At 45.4% G+C, this 20,154-nt stretch overlaps 1 protein-coding gene across 1 annotated transcript in view; it reads right to left on the bottom strand.

Annotated features, from left to right (window-relative positions):
• Positions 1-18,973, bottom strand: part of LOC147669000 (myeloid leukemia factor 2-like) — a 64,374-nt gene extending 45,401 nt beyond the window's left edge. The window contains exon 1 of the mRNA XM_086948295.1: positions 18,589-18,973. The gene's annotated coding sequence lies outside the window, so the exon portion shown is untranslated. The remainder of the gene's footprint in view (positions 1-18,588) is intronic.
• Between the last annotated feature and the right edge of the window lie 1,181 nt (positions 18,974-20,154).

Below are 20,154 nucleotides of genomic sequence, written 5' to 3'. Positions count from 1 at the left end.
GAACGCCCTTCATCACTCCTTGTTATTGCTACTTGGTGGCTCTGGGGCTGTCATCGTCTGAGGAGGACCCTTGTGCACAGACCCCGCACCGCGAGGAGCTTGGAAGTGCATGGGCTGAACCAGGCCAGCTGTTGGACTTGTGGCCGGGAGGAGGATGGTCTGCCAGAGGAGGCGAGTGCAGAACTGGGGGGCCGGTTATGCGCCAGGATGATGCAATGAATGTTAATACATGTGATAATAACACGTGCTTGACGTAGCGATATCAAAGCCTCTAAGCGCAGTCAACAATCGGTGTACATAGAGCCCAAGTGAGTGGTGAAGTGGGTACAGTGTGGGAGCGCGCTCGGTTATGCATAGGCATGTCGCATAGAGCCCCCAAGAAAGCGTGGTGCTCCGCCCTGCTGCTTGCACAGGCCATGTGGGGTTGTTGAGCTCTGCCAAGGTACAGTCAATGGAGGAATGTGTCTTCTTGTGTACACACTTTGAGCTATCACAGATTCAGGCACGTATAGCGCGTGGCAGATTGGGAGTCGAGGCACAGGCAGCCCGGTGCCCAGATGAGGTGACATGCGCATGGGACGGTTTGCCTCACACTTCAGAGTTCAGTTAAGTTGTGGGTCTGTGTTTTGCACCCAATACTTATGGTCCGGCAGTCTCCAGTTTAACCACTAGCGATTCTCTTCATAAAGCGCTACACCCAAGTTAAGAGGGTGTTGAGTTATACTTTGCTATGTGATGATACGCTTTATTTATTATATTCTGCCATGTGTATGTTATGTGTGGTCACGCGCTGCGCTGTATGCCATGGTGCACATCGTGCTGGGCTCTGGTATGTTCTATGTTTTGCTTTGATATTGGATGCTATATGCGATCATATGTTTGTTATATATTAGTGTGTGCTATGCTCCGCTGCCCTGTGTTATGTGTTGTTCTGCGCTACACTGTATGTTATAGTGTATATCATGCGGTCATCTGGTATAGTCTATGCCATGATTTGCTATGTTAATCTATATGTTATGAAATGTTTTGGTATAGTGGGAGGATCTTATAGGAGATTTGTCTATAAAGGGACAAAATCATAAGCCAATTGCGTTTACGGGGTATGAGGTCATGAAGAGGGGTCGGGCTTTGGGCTGAGATCTGACCCCCAACATCCCTCCCCCCAAAACAAAAGCTTCTGAAGCTACCACTAATGCCCTGGGTAGTATGTAAAAAAGAAATACCCATGTAACGCAGCAGCGCCCGCCCTCCAGATATGAGCTGGAAACCCACATCCCACAACCCACACCTGCAGTGTGAGAGACAGCAGTGTGTGTGAGAGACAGCATTGTGTGTAAGAAAGACAGCAGTGTGTGAGACACAGCAGTGTGTGTGAGAGAGACAACAGTGTGAGAAACAGCATATGTGTATTCTAGGGAGAGACAGTGCGAGAGACAGCATATGTGTGTTCTAGGGAGAGACAGCAGTGTGAGAGAGTCAGCAGTGTGAGAGAGTCAGCAGTGTGAGAGAGTCAGCAGTGTGAGAGACATGTTATTTATGATTTGAAACAAATAAAAGGTGTTATTTGCAATGTCAAAGTCAAACTCGCGTAATTACGTGACCTATTGCATTGCAAATGCAATAGGTCTCGCATTTGCGAGAGATTAAGCTATTGGCATTGTAAATGACAATGCCATTTATTTATCTGTTTTCAAAACCAACACTTAAATAAAAAGTCTGTCATTTACAATGCCAATAGCTCTAACTTTTGCAAAGGCGAGACTGTTGCATTGTAAATGCTTGTTTAAATAGGAGGTAGAGAGATGCCACCTGGGGAACAGAAAGAAAATACAAAATGATAAGAGGGGGAAGAACCAGGAGGGGAGTCTTGAAACAAAGCCAGGAGTGCAAACAAGGGTACAGGGCATAACCACTCAGGCCAAGAAATAACCCTGGAGTTAACTGCGGTGCCCACGACACAGCAAATTATGGCACAAGTAATGTCAGTTTTCTATTTTCTATCAGCAATTGTATTCCCTAGATCCAGCACAAGACTTAACTGATATGCAGTGCTACTTACAAGGGAGCAATTTGCTGACTGACAAAAGAAGATTCTCTGCTATTAGAGCAGGAGATTGCAGTGGAGGTAGTTTTGGAGGCGATAGGGGGGCTAACATCAGGGAAGGCCACAGAGGATGACTCCCTCCCGGCAGAGCTCTATAAGTGTTGCAAAAGCCTCCTTGCCCCGGTGCTGCAGGTGTAATTTCTCAAGTAGGGATCACAGGACGAGTTCCAGATTCATGGAATATGGCGAATAATCTTTTTTTTTTTTTTTTTTTTCTTTTTTTTAAAGATAAGGGTCCAGAGGAACGGGCTTTGTACCGCCCAATTTCTTTAATCAATGCAGATGCAAATCTCCCCAGCAGCACAGGTTTATTCATGGGAGAGATACTACTGCTCATGTTAACACGGCAATAGCAGCTTTTGATGCAGCGGGGGGGGGGGGGGGGGGGGGAGAGGGAGGAGAGTTCAAAACTGAACTAGGTATGGTCTAATTGGATGCAGAAAAGGCATTCGATAGAATGGCCTGGGAGTATCTCTGGGCAACACTCACTGCATTTGGGGTTAAGGAAAACTTCCGGAAACTGGTTGAGGCTATGTATTATAATCTGATGGCTAGGCTACAGTATTCAAAATGTTCAAACTACCCCCTTTTCTATTCGGTGCAGTACGCAGCAGGGTTGTCCCCATCTGCCCTCTTTTATTTGCACTTTATATAGAGCCATTCATTTGAGTACTGTTGGCTAACAATCTGATTTGCCCGTTGAATATCGACCAGCGCCTCCTCAAACTTACGGCATATGCCGATGATATAGCTATTTTTACGGAGAAGCCTAAGGAAACTATAGAAAATATCAACAAAGGCTAAGATTTTTTTATATCGAATTAATGACCCCAATTATTTTAAACGTGTACGGTTTAAGACTATTAGAGACTGTGTACAGATATGGCAGGGCATTAAAATTAGATTTTCTCCATCTGTCGTACATAGCAGACTCCCTCTTTGGGGCAATCCAATGCTCACTAGGCCACTGGAGCCAAGCTATCCTGGCTGAAGACGGCTGATAGCCAGAAACCGGTCCTAGGATGCTTGATTCCGGTCCAGGAAAGACATGGCTTGGCAGTTCAGGCTGGACTGTTCCCATGAGGCACAGGGTCAAGACTGATTTGCATATGGCTATGTCTGAACTGGCATTGCTTGTTGAGCAAAATAACAATGGATTAAACCCAGATCTGTGACTTAGGGTGAATGTTTTGCCATTGTGCAACATTCTGTCCATCATCTTGTGTGTTTTGCAATCCAATGTTGCCCAGAATTTTTCAGGATGGTACGGCTTGCCAGTGGGCTAGGTATGGGGGTGCATTCCTTGAGACAACCATATGACTGTAATGACTAAGATATTTGAGGATCTGCAGCTGATTTGATATCCCTCAACGTCTGGGGCATTCTAAATGTAGCAGAAACTAACGTACAACTTCCTTTGTTCTCCTTCAAGAGAGCACCCAGTTTATGTGACAGCCTGGTCCATAGGAGACCGAGAGTACACACAATGGACAGCACCACCACACTTTGGAATCTTCCACCAGTCCAGGGTCACTACCCTTATGGTTCTTGTAGTGTTGCTTCACAGAGCTACAAAACAGACAGAGTGGACTTGGGAACGGGAAAACCTTGGCTTCTCAAAAAACATACAAATTGCAACTCAGAGAGTTATTTATATGATAAAATGCCCTTACCCACTTAGATACTTTGGTCACACAACTCGCAAAATCAAACTCAGGATTAGTGAACACAAAAGTACTATCCGATGCCACAAACAATCCACGCGCTTGACCAATCACTTCTTGTCCTTCAAACATACAGATGAATACATGAGGTGGGTGATCCTTGAACACCCTTTCATTCCACCACATATAAGTGATGATTCCAGATTCCTATTTTTGAAGGAGCAGAAATGGATTTTCAAATTGTGGAGCGACAGTAAAGGCTTGAACGACGACATTCCATGGATACCATTATAGCTACATTCATCCATAGGTTGTCCTCAATGTTTCACTCACTTTCATCAGAGGTCATATGCTTGAGGGCTATGTGTAGAGAACTCTCCCTTAAGTATAATTGCATCTACCTGTACTCTATAGGCCTTCACATATAGACTTTTACAGTATCACACTAGCATACAATTAATGCTCACATAATAACCTTCTTTTGAGCTACAATCAGATGAGTGGGTTTAGTTAGTGGTCTCTTTTAATGGTCTTCTGGTGCATGGACATACATCCAGACCATCATCACAACCGTGAGAAGTATTAGTGAATAACTTTGAATGAATTGATTTGCCAGCACTAAATTAAACACCAAGTTGTTTCACCATTTATTTCGCTGCGTGGCAGCAACCAATTCTAGGAATCACTAGCGAGCCACTATACATAAAACATAAATTTTCCCTGGCCTATGATTTGTGCCAGCGCTTGTGCCTTATGTCGTACATTGGTTCCGCAACGGCATAGAAATACACATATCGTGTTTGTTGTGGTTTTGTAGTTTCGAAGAACTGAATGCTGAAACCAGCGCCTTCTGAGCATACACGCGCCGCCTATTAACACTATACGATGATAGCGCGCATGCGCGTATGACCAGTGGCCCATCAAGTGCGCTCCTCACTCTGACGCGCATGCGGTAAGGGTTATTGCGCATGCGCGGCAAGACTAGCGGTTCCATCGTTACGCGGTCGCAACAAGAATCATTTTGCGATCATTGGTCACTAATTAAGAACTAAATTGGGGCTATTATTCAATCCAACACAGTATAAATAGCGTGACTACGTGCCCTACGTCACCTCCACTCCCTCTCGGACGCCAGAGAGGGGTACCGACGGATAGGTAGGTCCGGGGAATTTTCAATGGCAGTTGCTCATGCGAAGAGAACTCAGTCTTTCACCAACTTTTGGAGTAGATCTCTTCTTAGTTTATGATCATAGAGGAGTTGGGGACTTCAATCCTTTTGAGCTTAACTCCTTGCTATCCTATACTCTTACTGTGAACAAGGTTCTAGATAGCAACTTAGGGGTCTTTTGCCAAATTAAATTTTTCATCATCTATGGTGCAGATCATTCTGCGCCATCCGCGACCTCTTTGTAGACATTCAGCCACCATGATCACAGAGGGGGTGTCTTCATTTAACAACCAGGTTTCATTTATAGTAAAGATGATATAGCAACTAGGCTGGACACAACAAATAAGGTATTGACTGTGCCTTTATTTCATTTTTAAATAATAGAGCGGTGCCTCATATTCCCGAGCGGTTGCCGGGCGAGGTGAGGTTATCTCCCACATAATGCTGGGTGAGTAAGACATTAACAATTTAATTAAATCGAAAAGATTTTAAAAAAACAGAAGTATAACATACTTTTGTTTAGCAAAGGGGCGTTCCTCTTAGTTTTATGTGTGTTTTTGTACTGTTTCTTTATGATTTTGGGGATCCATGTATGCAACCTTACTATGTACTTGTGCACGGTCTCTTTTTTTCCCCTTTTAGGAAAGGACAACTAATTCATTTCCACCAGATTACATTGGGGATCCAAGTTCCTGGTAGGATGAAATGAACTTTACTATATGCACAGTAACACCTTTCTCACTTTCACTTTTGCAGTAGCTTTTCATCTTTGGTCCTGAAGAAAGCCGGACAGTATTTTCCGCTCGGCTGAAACATGTTGACCTTCCTGCACAGCGCCATAGCATAGTTATATTTTCAGACTATTGGGCGTTATTTTAATCTTGACACTAGGACAATCCTTATTAAACTTGATTTTTTGCCCTAGTAGCCATTTTTAGACTTTCACTCACATCTTTTCACAGCACTGCACTTCATCAGCACCATTTGAACAACACCGTGGCAAGAGTCTACCTCAGATATCCATCTCCGCACCATCGATTGATGGATTGGGCGAGGTTTGGATCCACTATCTGAATCCCACATGATGATGCTCCGCCATAAGGGTGTGCTGATGGGAGTTTCTCAGCCTTGTGTTACTTCTTGTGGTTGTTGCCCGATCCCACATTCTCTTTAGTTTTCAGTATATTACACACATCCCTTTGACCGGACATCTCTTCTTCTTTTGTTGCTATCAACAGAGGGGCACCATAGGTGCCCCCAGGCAACCATTTGGCGGCCTTGCACCCATGGGGGCCCTGCTGGGGGCCCCCAGAGCCAGTTTCCGACTGCATTCTCGTGCCGGAAACGCCGGCACGAAAAAGCAGTGAAAAAGTGCCATCGTACTCCCTCGTCGTAAAGAGGCGACCGGGGGAGTACTGAAGGATTTCCGGATGGCAGACGGGCTCTCCGAGCCAGTTGTAAGCCATCCGGAAATCCAAGTCGGATTCCATTCCGACCGAGCCCATCAGAATGGCTCGGTCGGAAAGGAATACGGCCAGCACATTCAGATGCGGCCGGAAAGGGAGCCCTTCCGATAGTGTTTAAATACGACAGACTCCTTGAGACAACATAATTTTAGGTATTTACCAGGTCTGTACTGCATCCTGGTTATTGTGCTTTTCTGAAAAATATGCACAGATCTGAAGTACTCATTTTAAAACAATTGTGTCCAAATTTTACACTTTATTCTTTGGGTTCACAGTCTTGCTATCATCTTTTCATTAACTTTTGCACTTTGAGTAAATGTTACACTTTTTTCAATTAACTACGATTGCACCCAATTATTTCTGCACAACTTGGTGTGCAGGCTTTTTATACTTTTTAGTTACTGTGATTTATCACCAATTACAGTATATACGCTTCTTATATTAACACTGTATCCCTTATCTTGTTAGCTGGAATCCCTTTCTAATGCCTACTTATTAGCACTTCCAACTTATCAGTTTCCCTATAAATGGTTTATTAACATCATACAATGCTTTCGGCCCTCCAGCTATACTGGACTGTCCTTCTAGTTAAAATATATGGCAAATGCACTTGAAGTTTTTATTTATTTATAACTTTTGAAACATTTTTAGAAAAAAATCTGTATTGGACTAAACAAGTGTCAGCTGCCTAATCTGTTTATAGTCTTACAATCAAGAGCCATCTGAACTTTAGAGGAACAAACAATAAAATCATGAGGAACACAAATTATTTCGGTCATAAGCAATTGTGATGTATTTCATGGACTGTTTGATGTGTGCTTCGGTTTGACTTTATGTTTAATGGTACGCAACCCTGTTTGACACCTATTCTGCATTGCATTCTTTTTTGAGAGATAATATATTTGATAGACTAAGAGCCTGATTTATATATAGACTGACAGCCGACCGTTCTGCCATGGAGAAGGAGTAAATTACTTAATTTATAAATGACCGCCAAGCTGGCGGCCATTTATAAAACCATTGTCAAGAACTGCTGTCATGTAGGTTCCTGTCAATCCATTTTACACTGTGCTATGGGGCTGAGTCAGCAGGATGCAGCCCTGTAGCACAGATATTCTTTTAGGTTTACACAAAGAAAATCCCACGACAGCATTTTCTTTTGTAATGAAAAAAAGGTAATGTTCCCCTCACCACGGAAGTCTTCTCCCATGACCAGGGAAGCATTAATACTATTTTACTGTCCCTCACCACCAGGTTTTGCCTGGTCGTGAAAGACAATAGAACAAGCATTTACAATGCAATGGTTTCGCCTTTGGAAAAGTTAGAGCTATTGGCATTGCTCATGACATTTCTTTTTTTTTTTTTACTTCTAAATAAATGGCATTGTTGTTTACATTGCAATAGGTCTCACATTTGTTGGAGTTGGAGCTACTGGCATTGTAAATGGCAATGTTTTTTATTCATGCTTTGTTAGCAGTGGAGTGATATTTTTTTTTAAGTGCCCACTATACCATATTATAAGCTTTTATAGCAACTATACAGTAAAGCTATAGCTATTTTAACGTAAAAGGATTAATACAAATACCAAAAAGAATCTTAAACTGTATGGTGGAATGTATAGCAGGTGACAGACTACCGATCACAACATACGTACTTTAAGTAATTGTGGAAACCATATGTAATTAAAAAAAAAAGAAATAAAAAAAAAGAAATCGGTAGTATGGGGTGTCAATGACGCTTATGCAAATGATGCTCAGCTGGTGAAGTGGTCAGCTCTGTTTGCAGATGCAAAGTGGTGAAAGGTGAAGTATTCAGCTCTGTCTGCAGGCACAAAGGGATGAATGGTGAAGTGGTCACTCTTCAGCTGTGAACATGCTCTTTACTGTTGCTCATGGGCATCAAGAGAATCTGCCAGGTCTGAGTCATTTCAGACACCTTATGTGAGGGCTGGGGTTTGTAAATGCACCTACATTAAACACCACTAAGAGATGAAGCGATTTCTGTGACATCACGTGATTTTTCTCCAAAATGTTTTTTTCACTTTCACTTTTTGGGTTTTCCGGGATGCTCTGGCATAAGATTCCCGGTTCCACCATGATTCGTTTTGTACGATAAGAAAACACAATAACTAAAAATACTCTCAAACTACGGTTTAACAGAGACACCTTTTTCTGTGTAAAAAGCACCTCACCATGGACCAAGCAGGGGCACGTGCCCCTAATCCACAGCAGGATTGAGACACTTCTCTGACAGGAGTTGTGCCAACCCACCTGCAGCCAACGCCATGGGTCACAGGAACATGAGATAGAGAGAAGGGGGGATGAGAGAGAGCGAGAGAGAAGGGGGGATGAGAGAGAGCGAGAGAGAAGGGGGGATGAGAGAGAGCGAGAGAGAAGGGGGGATGAGAGAGAGCGAGAGAGAAGGGGGGATGAGAGAGAGCGAGAGAGAAATGGGGGACAGAGAGAGAAATGGGGGACAGAGAGAGAAATGGGGGACAGAGAGAGAAATGGGGGACAGAGAGAGAAATGGGGGACAGAGAGAGAAATGGGGGACAGAGAGAGAAATGGGGGACAGAGAGAGAAATGGGGGACAGAGAGAGAAATGGGGGACAGAGAGAGAAATGGGGGACAGAGAGAGAAATGGGGGACAGAGAGAGAAATGGGGGACAGAGAGAAATGGGGGACAGAGAGAAATGGGGGACAGAGAGAAATGGGGGACAGAGAGAAATGGGGGGCAGAGAGAGAAATGGGGGGCAGAGAGAGAAATGGGGGACAGAGAGAGAAATGGGGGACAGAGAGAGAAATGGGGGACAGAGAGAGAAATGGGGGACAGAGAGAGAAATGGGGGACAGAGAGAGAAATGGGGGACAGAGAGAGAAATGGGGAAGAGTCTGGAAGGGTGAAACGAAAGGGAGAGAAGGCGATAGTTCGGGGGGTACAGGAAAGGGGCAGGAGGTGGACAGGCAATATACATTTTAAAAACAAGCGGTAGATTTGGAAGAGGAAAGCAAAAGAAAGATAGGGCGAGTACAATGTATCAATGGAGGATGTGAGGGAGAAAGGAAAGGAGGGGGCATACTAAGTGGAGAGGGGTGTGTGAGGACAACGGTGAGCGGGCAGGAGGGACGGCGAATGGAGGAGGTTGAGCTGGTCAGGGTGCGAGGAGAAGAACGAGAGGGAAAGGCAGAGCGAGGAACCAACGAGGAAATAGAGGGGAAACGCGAGAGGGGACGGCTGGGGCATAGGGGAGAGTGAGGGCAGAAGAGAGCCCCCCCCACACACACACACACACACACACCCAGAGCAGTCACACACACACACACACTCTGGAGCAGTCACACACACACACACACACTCTGGAGCAGTCACACACACACACACTCTGGAGCAGTCACACACACACTCTGGAGCAGTCACACACACACTCTGGGGCAGTCACATACACACACACCACACACACACCCTGGAGCAGTCTCACACACACACACTGGAGCAGTGACATACACATACTGGAGAAGTCACACACACACACACACACACACACACACACACTGGAGCAGTCACATACACACACACTGGAGCAGTCACATACACACACACACTGGAGCAGTCACATACACACACACACACACTGGAGCAGTCACACACACACACACTGGAGCAGTCACACACACACACACTGGAGCAGTCACACACACACACACACACTCTGGGGCAGTCACATACACACACACTCTGAGGCAGTCACATACACACACACCCTGGGGCAGTCACATACACACACACCCTGGGGCAGTCACACACACACACACACCCTGGAGCAGTCACACACGCACACACCCTGGAGCAGTCACACACACACTGGAGCAGTGACATACACATACTGGAGCAGTCACACACACACACACACACACACACACACTGGAGCAGTCACATACACACACACACACTGGAGCAGTCACATACACACACACCCTGGAGCCCCGGTGTGTCTAAGACGACAACGTACGTTTATCAAGCATCTCAACAAAGCATCAAGGGAACCCTGTTTTGCAAGACTATTTCACCTCAGTTATCATACCACAAATGAGCGGTTTTAAAAAAGAGACCATATTCCATATTTTTAATTGTACACCATGCACCCATAATGACACTTATCCCATATTCAGGTTTAACCATGCTCATTTTTGCGCCTCAAGTTCCTGCTGAATGACTTGTGCAGAGGTGGTCATGGTGCAGTCAATGAGGAGAAAGGTCACAGTTCAAACCCTCTAATCAATACCACTGTCGAGAAGGCTGCACAGATTTACCAGCCCTGGATTTAAAGGTATCCTGGCAACAGCATCACCCCACGCCTGGGCGCTGACAGCAGTGACGGATTCACAGGGAGAGGACCCCCGAGCGGTCACGAACTATCCCCGCGCGTGCCAAGCAAGAGGGCGGCGCACATGTTGACAAAGACAAAAGCCAGAATGTTTGGTTTGCATTTTGAGTGCCGGCTAAAACATTAAGAGCGCCTGATGCACAGGAAAAAACGAACTAACCGATTTTTATATACGATGCATCTACGGAATATGTACTTTAATGTGCCATGATTTCAGAGTTCTTTTGAGATATAAAATATTCCTTCATGCGCTACAATGCAATCATTCCATAGCAGGCTGAATACTATACCACCACACGTCAGTGCTGAACGCTTACATCCCTCAGTCTTCTTGCCTATTAACCGACCTCATCTTAGCTATCCGTTTGTTTTTTGCCACATGTAGCTCCGCATTTATCAAGCGAAAACCAAAACAAAAGGGCAACAACAAACATACACTGGAGATCTTTTAATAGAATATCCCATTTTCGGAGTTTTGGTACAACAGCGCACAGCGCATGTTCTGGACACAGGGGAAGCTATTTTAATCTAAAACTATAAACTACACTCTGCAATTTCCCAAACGTCATATTCATGCTATTAGCGTAGATGGGATGAAAAGTATGACATTAGGACCCCACCAGGATGGAACATAGCAAAAAATAAATGGTCATGTTCCTTTTAAAATAAAATAAAAATCTGATTGAAAAACGACGTGTCTATAGCAGTCCAAGTGTGCACGTGTTCACACAAATAAAGTGAGGTGCCTCCTGGCACGTGGCAAGGACAAAAGGTAATTTCGGTGAAATGCCATCTGCCACTCAGCCGCCCTGTACCTCAGGCAGCCTCCCTAACGTCTAAAGTCAAATCATTTCTTCTTTTTCGGACATCAAAGGGCTGTAATACAAAGTTTCTCTTTTTCTGCCCAGAAACAGTGTTCATTTTCCAAATCCTTCGTGTACATGTTTCACTTATCCCTTGTGCAGCCTCTGATGTGCCTGTCACCTTGCACACTTTATCTGAAAAGAAAAAAGCAGCTGCTACTTCCAAGACAAAACGCCTCGTGGAACACGTACGAAGTGGGAAGTTGCAGCATAGCGCTGGCAGTACACGGACGGATGGGGGGGGGGGGCGCAAACGGACAGCGGGAACGGCGCAAGAAAAATAAAACAGCACTCACTGTGGTGTTTCCCCAAATAAAGTAGACACTCACCTGGAGAGGGAGGCGGGGATCTGCTGTAGGAGGGGAGGGGGAGAGCGGAGGCCGTGTTACAACGGCATCGGGACCGGCTCGGGAGGCGGGGATCTGCTGTGGGAGGGGAGAGGGAGGCAGGGATCTGCAGTGGGAGGGGAGAGCGGATCGGGATCAGCTGCGGCTCGGGAGGCGGGGATCTGCAGTGGGAGGGGAGAGGGAGGCTGGGAGAGCGGATCGACATGGAACGTGTTGTGAGGCAGACGCCGACCAGCAAACATGCGCGAGAGACCAGGAAATGCCGACGTGGGCCCAGAATACAGCGTGAGTGAAAGATCGCTCATTGCAACGGTGACTGTAGCGCCGAAAACAGTAATTTTATTAAATGCACCTCGGCTCACCCTTACAGCAGGAAGGCGGGTGCCGGCAATGCCGGCTGTTCATCATGCAACGGTGACTGTAGCGCCGAAAACAGTAATTTTATTAAATGCACCTCGGCTCACCCTTACAGCAGGAAGGCGGGTGCCGGCAATGCCGGCTGTTCATCAAGAGGGACGGGGGGGGAGGGGGCGGGAGAGGACACGGACAGCGGGAGACACCGGAGCAGGAAGGCGGGTGCCGGCAATGCCAGAACAGATTCGGGGGCGTTCCCGGCTTTTGGCTGACGTCGCATGACGTCGGCAAAAGCCAAAGAATCTCGGGAACGCCCCCGAATCTGGTCCGGCATTGACGGACAGGCCCCTCGTCCAATGGCTAGGCTCCATTTATGGAGCCAGCCAATGAATGACGAGGGCCGACCCAAACCCACACTACAGTTCTCATTAGGTTTTCGCCTGCGCGAAAAAGCTGCGCAGAGCGCAGCTTTCGCCAGGCAAAACCTAAAAATGGCTACATGTCCTCCCATCTAAATTGGAGAGGTGTACATGACCCCACTGATTTCCCTGGCCGAAGAACTGGGTGCCAAGATTATGGCCTACGCCGACGACACCCAGCTTTTGTTTACCTGGGGCGACTCGGAGGTATGCACTGATTCGGCGCAAAGATGCCTAGCCGCCGTGTTTACATGGCTCGCTCAGACAAAATTAAAATGTAACGAGGGGAAATCAGAAATCATACTATATGGCCAATTTCCCCCTAGTTTTACAGAAGCTTTGTGGCCCTCTGATTTCCAAAACCTCTATCTGAGGGTGGCCCGGCCAAGAATCTAGGTATTTGGTTTGGAGCAGACCTTAGGTTCGCTGAGCACAGCAAGAGACTGACGGGCGTCTGCTTCGGGACTCTCAAGTCCTTAGGCAGATTCTTTCCCTTGCTCCCTCAGCCGGCCAAGGATATGGTCACGCGGGCACTCCTTTCCTGCCTGGATTATGCCAATGCGCTCTTTCTTGGCATCCCGGCATATCTGGTAAATAAAATACAACTTATCCAGAATGCTGCAGCCAGACTTCTTCTTGGCATTTCTTAGAGAACCAGTATCAGATCACAAATGTGCACTCTCCATTGGCTGCCGGTGATCCAGAGGGTTCAGTTTAAGGCTCTTGTCCTAGCGCATAGAGCCTTACATGACTCTGGCCCCTCCTATATCAGGAAGAGAGTGGCCTTCTACACTCCTTGTCGATCTCTAAGGTCTGCTGCCCATCGACTGATGGCGATCCCTCATTTCTGTCGGGCTAGGATGGGTGGCCAGTCTCTTTCAGTTAAAGTAGCCATTTTCTAGAATGCCCTCCCTATAGCACTGCGCCATACTCAGGACTTAAGATGCTTTAAGAAGCTCCTCAAAACTCACCTTTAAGCAGGCCTACTAATCCCTTTTTCCTCGCCATCTGTTTGATACCGCATCGCGCCAGGATACTCAAGAGTAGTTGTGCGCGCTACAAATTCCCATATAACATAACATGTAGCCATGTCTCAGGTGGCTCTTAATCCCCAGTGCCATCAGAGACATTTGGCCACCACGGAGACAGAGTAGTCTCTGCGTTGCGAAACTGAAGGTCTGCCAGCATATATATGGGGCGGTCAGAGCACTATGTTGGCAGGGTGGGAACTCTGATGCAGCCGCAACAGAATTCCCTTTCCTTCAACATATAAATAAGGCCCTTAGTTGTCACCAAGTTTAAGTGTACAACTCGGCAATTGTACAAACTCAAGTAAATAGAACACAAAATTATAGCACTTTCAACAACAGGAAAACGATTTATCCTACACAAGCTCTTGTAAAGTTGACCAATGCACAGTGCAGTAACTCTTCACCAATACAAACTGCCTTTCTAGAAGTAAAGTTCTGATGCCATTTATTGACATTCTACTTTGGAATCTGGATACCGTTACATCTGCTCTACCAAAGCTGAGGGTTCAACATGGTGAATAAACAATTCTTTTTTAGACTTTCCCTGCCAGTACAACTGCTTCCAAATTAAAGTAGTAAAGTGGACCATTACTGACTAACTTCTTAAACAGTATTATTTGACCAACAATCCAGACTAAGCATATTAAATCATTTTGATTAAAAGTTTCAATTCCAAATGGCAATAAATCTGAGGGCAGATTATTGCTATACTTCAAAAATTAAGTCCAAGTTTTGACATAAATAACGGTGATGGATCAAGCCCTGATCTTTGGACTGGGTAAGAGTGGTCTGCTTAATTCAGACACTCTGTTCATCACCACCCCCTTTTCTGAATCGTTTTTGGCCACTATAGGTGTGGAAGGGTATACTCAGACATGAGTCCCTTTCTCACTGCACCATCAGGATTCAAGCAAGCCGGGCCGAAGAAGGCTGAAATGCCAGAAACCGGTCCCCAGTAGCTTGTCTCCTTTCTGGTGAAGAATTGGCTTGGTAGTTTAGTCTGCCCTGTTCCCATGATGCACTGGGCCAGGGACGGACTGATTTGCATATAGCCAGGTTCTGAGTTGGGATGGTGCAGTGAGATAAATAACGGTGATGGATCAAGCCCTGATCTTTGGACTGGGTAAGAGTGGTCTGCTTAATTCAGACACTCTGTTCATCACCACCCCCTTTTCTGAATCAAGTTTTGACATAGGCCCAAAAACGACAGTTGTTCCTACTTTAAATAATTTTAAATGTGTTTAACCACAACCAATCGGAAATGGTCTTTCATTTTTTTAATAATCAAGTTCTTTAACCTTTGAAACTCGAATTCCAAATAGGAGATTTTACTTTTTCTGGGTAGGTTCGCATGAGCATTTCATTAAGCCTCCAATATGCTTTCTCACTGGGAGCTTTTATTGTAAGTTTGTCTACTAGGGCCCTGAACTGAGAGCACAATTTAATAGAAAATGGTCCATTTCATGCCTTAATAGAAAATCTAGACAGTGCCTAAAATGTTTGGCAAGAATAAAAGGTGAAATCAATTATGTTGTATTAGATGGTATCCCACCAATATATTGAGCTGAACTGTCCAAAGGGGATTGGAATTCATATGGTCTCAAGTCGAATAACAAAGCACTTCCTATAAATCGTTTTATGTAAAAAGACTGTATTTGGTTTGTCCCATCTATCATTTTTTTCCAGAAAATATTTCATTTTGGATACCGTAATTATGACAATAAATTTGCCAGAATATATAAATGTAGACTTCTTGCAGGGTACAAACATTTCTCTGTGCAGCAACGTGAGTTTTGGATTAACATAGGTATTCTGAAGGCTTCGGGGGGGGGGGGGGGCGGGATAACCGTTTTTATGGGTTACAAACAGAATAATGCACGTCTGATATTGCTGGGTGCACCTTCCAAGCCACAGCTTCAACTGAAGAATACATCATATTTACATTGTGGTGGACACCTGGTTATCAATCTCTATTTATCTCTTTTTGACCGCTGCAATTATTCTTATGGGAGGTCTAATAATTAGTTTATTGCCAGATATGTCACATTTGGAAACAAGCTACCTTTCCGGCAAGGCTTTATCATATGCCATTAGTACAGCACAAAAATCTGATCAATTACTAGGTCTCCCAACCTCTGCAACATTCCAGGAAAAGCATTTGCATACTACATTGTTGTCACTAGAAGTCTACTTCATGTAATGTTATTTTTTGCTAACAACTTTCATCAAAGCAGGTAGTATTGTTCTTTTTTACAATAATACAAAACGTTCTCCTGTTCCCATAGTATTTGAGGAGTAATGCAACCTCAATACCGATGTATTCTCTGAAATGGGGGATTGTTGCACCCATTTTTGGAAAGAGGTTCCTATTTTGCTTACGTTTATGTCCTAGTTGCACCCATTTTTGGAAAGAGACTCCTTGCGGGAATTTTGCATACGTTTATGTCCTAGTTGATATAAATCAAATCCTAAAACCAAAATATTGTTAATACAAGACTAGACGAAGTTATTTGTGTAATATATTTTGGGAAATTGGTCTTATGCAAATGCACAATTAAAGTCAGATAAAATCAACTCTATATACGTTGATGAACTCACTGAATGAGTTATGATGTTCAATGGAAAACTTGAAAACTATGGCTAAATCTGATGGAAATTCAGACCCAGGAGCTTATTTACAAGAGGCCTGCGCTACCAAAGTGTAATCTTTATTTATGCTTCGGTGGCACAGGCTTCTCAATCATATCTATGAGGCGACGCAGAGCCATCCTGCATGGCTTTGAATGACCTCATAGATATGAAGCAAGGCAGCGCAAAGGACTGCCTGCGTTGTCTTACTCGGAGTCAAGGAGGCGTTCATCAATGAGCGTTGCGTGTTCACAAGCAATACCCATGGACTTCAATGCTGGCCCAGATTAATAAAAATCACATAAACCTTTCGGCGGTGCCAAAACCTTGTACCTCCCCAGATCAGGCGCACACATAAATGTTTTCATTTCTCCTCGTTTTTTCCTCTTTCCAGCACACACAGAATGAGGAAAATATCGCTCAGGATTGTTTTTGAGCAGGATAGCACCCCTTCCTCCGCAAAAACAAAATCCTGCCACAATGCAGACACCTATCTACTGTTGTGGACGGGTGCCTGTGTGGGCACTAGGCACCAAGTTGTGCACCTGTGCTAGCTGAAAGGACAAGAAAGCACTGTATCTCGTAAATACGGTCCATTCCTGCCCTTTCAGATTGGCGTAGGACAGCGCATACAAAAGATTTGTGGCGCTGCCCTGTGCCAATTTTTTGTAAATGAGGCCCACAGTTTAGAAGTCCGGGAGCCTCAACCATGAAGGTAACATCTCCAACACCAATGGCAAGCCCTTATCAATTTAAATGACCAGTTACTGCGGGTCCAAAATTAACAGCAATATTCATTGGTTGCACTGTCATTTTAATGAATGGAAATCAAAGAAAGGAAACACTATAGGGGACTATCCTTTTAAAAGACCAAGCTTAATCAACCTACAGAAATAAATAGGTGCTTCCTATTAAACCGGAGGAAGACAAATCCTCATTATCATAGATCTCTGTATAAAGGCAATAAAAGACCCTGGGGCACACAAACTACTCAGAGGAACCATTAAATAGGTACCAAACCTAAAACGTTGGCGCCAAACCTAGCAGCAGGAAGATCAAAGAGCTAGAACTAGAGGGCTGTGCATGAGTAACGGTGAGCAGCACGACAAATGGCCATCAATGAAAAGTGTGCAACAAGGCACATGGCACCAACAGGCCAAATGAGGAACGGGCACCAATGGGTCAATCAAAAAGCTCTCAGCAGTTACCAACATGACGAGTGTGCAGGGCATTTAACTAAATGAGTAGGGCACATTGAGGAATTAAAAAGCTTGGCAGCAGAAAATACAGATGCCACATGGGCAAGTAAAGAGCTGCCGCCCTTGAGCCAACAAAGAAGCAAACACCTGTGTGTCAGGTGAAGCATACTCGCCTTTGGGCACCACAGGGAGACTCAATAAGCGGGCACCATGTGTCCTATGAATAAAATAGACATTAATGGTAGCACGGGTGAGATGTCCATGAGTAGCCATCAACTGTGGGCTCTTGTGAGAAGAAGAGCTCAACATCAGGGGCTAGTGTTTTTTTAGAGCATTATAAGAGCAGGTGGAGAAGCACAATGCAGGCCCCACTGGGCAAAGTAAGGGGCGGGCACTATTTGGCAGTTTTGTTACTAGTGGACAACTTGTGCATCAATAGAAATAATGAGGTGTTCTCAATGTTGGGGACTTGTGGTGAAACAAGCAGCGGGCTCTAGTGAGGCCAAACAGTAGACATGACACTGACAGGCACCGATAGAAAGCATTGGATCCAGTGCTCTGTTAAAGCTCCAGTGAGTGGCAGCATGTATAGTAAAGACCAGTAATAAGCAATGGTGGCCAGCACAAAGGGCAGGCAGTAGAGAGTAGTACAAAGAGCAAACACTATTGGGTCACAGGGAGCAGTACTGCCAGCGAGCCGAATTAGGATCTCTCTAACTTAGGCAGCAGCACAAATGGGCATGGCGAGAGACATTCCCCGAGGTGGTCGTTTCGAAAAAGGGAATTAAGAAGGGCTGATATGTGCAGGTTTGGGGTACCTTCTGAATGGAGAAGGGAAAGGAGAGAGAATGTCGCAGGAGGCGGTGGACGTGAACGGGCAAAGAAGGCTGGGGAGAAAATTAGGGAGGGCGGGGATTTCTGGGGTTTGGGTGGTTATATGGCGGATGTCATTGCCTCCTTACCAGTTATCCTCAGATGGCTCTCTCTCCCTCCCTGCACAGCTCCTCCTTCTCTTTCTCGCTCCGCGGTGTCTGCTTCTTAGGTTTCCCCGGCCTCTCGGTCCGAGGCCTCGGCTGCGTGTCCTGCAGCCTCCGCTTTGCCCTGAAACCGAAAGAAAAGCCCGAAGGCGGTCAGACGACCATAACACAACAACCGGCTCCCGGACCACTAAAGATCCAGTGTCAGGCCTTCCCGTCACCCTGCGGGGCTGGAAGTGACGACGCCAAGGCAGGAAGTGATGTCACGGTGCACCAGACAGGAAGAGATGCGCGACACGGCTGTTGACAGAGAGCGCGTAGCTACATCACTGTGTGGGTTGGTGTCGTAGACGCCTCGGATTTATGCGGTGTCCGCTCGGCGCAAGAAATGACGTTACGGCAGCCATGTGCGCGTCAGGGTCAAAACGTGCTTATGTCACAGTCAAGATTGTCTGCCCTGCAGCAGGTGAACTAATGGGAACTCAAAGGAAGGTTCGAATAGGGGAAAATAGCTGCTTTTTGTAATCTCGAATAACATTTTTATTGCCCTTTCATCATAAACTATAACAATTCAAAATGTGAAAACTTAGTGTTACCTTAAAGCCGAAAAGGCAGAGTGACAAATTGAAAATGTTCCTTTACGTTTAGCCAAGTCCTCCACAATGAAGAGATTCCCTTTTGCCTCTTGTCCAGCCTCAGTGGAGTTACCCTAACTTCGTATCCAATTGCAAAAGGAGCAAGCGCCTATGTTCTGTAGAAAGGGCACAATTCACATTGTCCAGAATGCAAATGGCTCCCTAAGCCCAGGGACATCTTAAGTATTTTGGGGGCCCAGGGCTAAACGTATTTTGGGGGCCCCTGTTCAGGACAGCTTTGAATTTTTGATCCAATTTCAGCTCTTTCATGCCCTCTTTTTCCAGGTCACCGACAGTGCACAGGCACACTCATCCACATTCTAAAAGAGGTTTACAACTAATATTTAAGGATAGTGACGTTTGTTTTCAATGCTGTAACACAGCAGCAGCCAACTAAAATTACTGCAATAATCTCTGTGACATCTATATCTAAGGACCTGTTTTGATCTAAAAGTTAACAAAATTATGGATGCTACATGCAACATAAACACAGCATTTTTCTGTAAAAGGCATGTAAAAGACAACATAAACTAAAGGAAAACGGTTTTCAAAACAATCTGTTTAAGAATTATTCAAGACCATCAGGGCAAGTCTCTGCAGAACAGAGTTGACTCTAACTGGGGGCCCCCTGAAAGGCTAGGGCCCGGGGCCACAGCCCACTTTGTCCATGCCTTAAAACGTGTCTGCCTGGGCCCACCCCAAGAGGATCTCTGGGTCAATTGCAGTGCCAGTCGTTTGCCATCCTCCGCTATCCATAATTTTGGTCAAAGGATCTGTGAGGTCTAACAGTTTGTCTTGACAGGATCACCTAGTTCGATCAGTGCTCCCTTATGTTCCTTAATAAGTTTGCCTAATAAGGTCACCTTCATGGTGTCCAGCTCTGGAGTAGCTGTGACCTTATCCTCAAAGGAGGGCC

This window comes from Lissotriton vulgaris, unplaced genomic scaffold (assembly GCF_964263255.1).
Source record: "Lissotriton vulgaris unplaced genomic scaffold, aLisVul1.2 SCAFFOLD_2983, whole genome shotgun sequence".
NCBI lineage: Eukaryota > Metazoa > Chordata > Amphibia > Caudata > Salamandridae > Lissotriton > Lissotriton vulgaris.
This window is presented reverse-complemented; position numbering and strand designations above follow the sequence as displayed.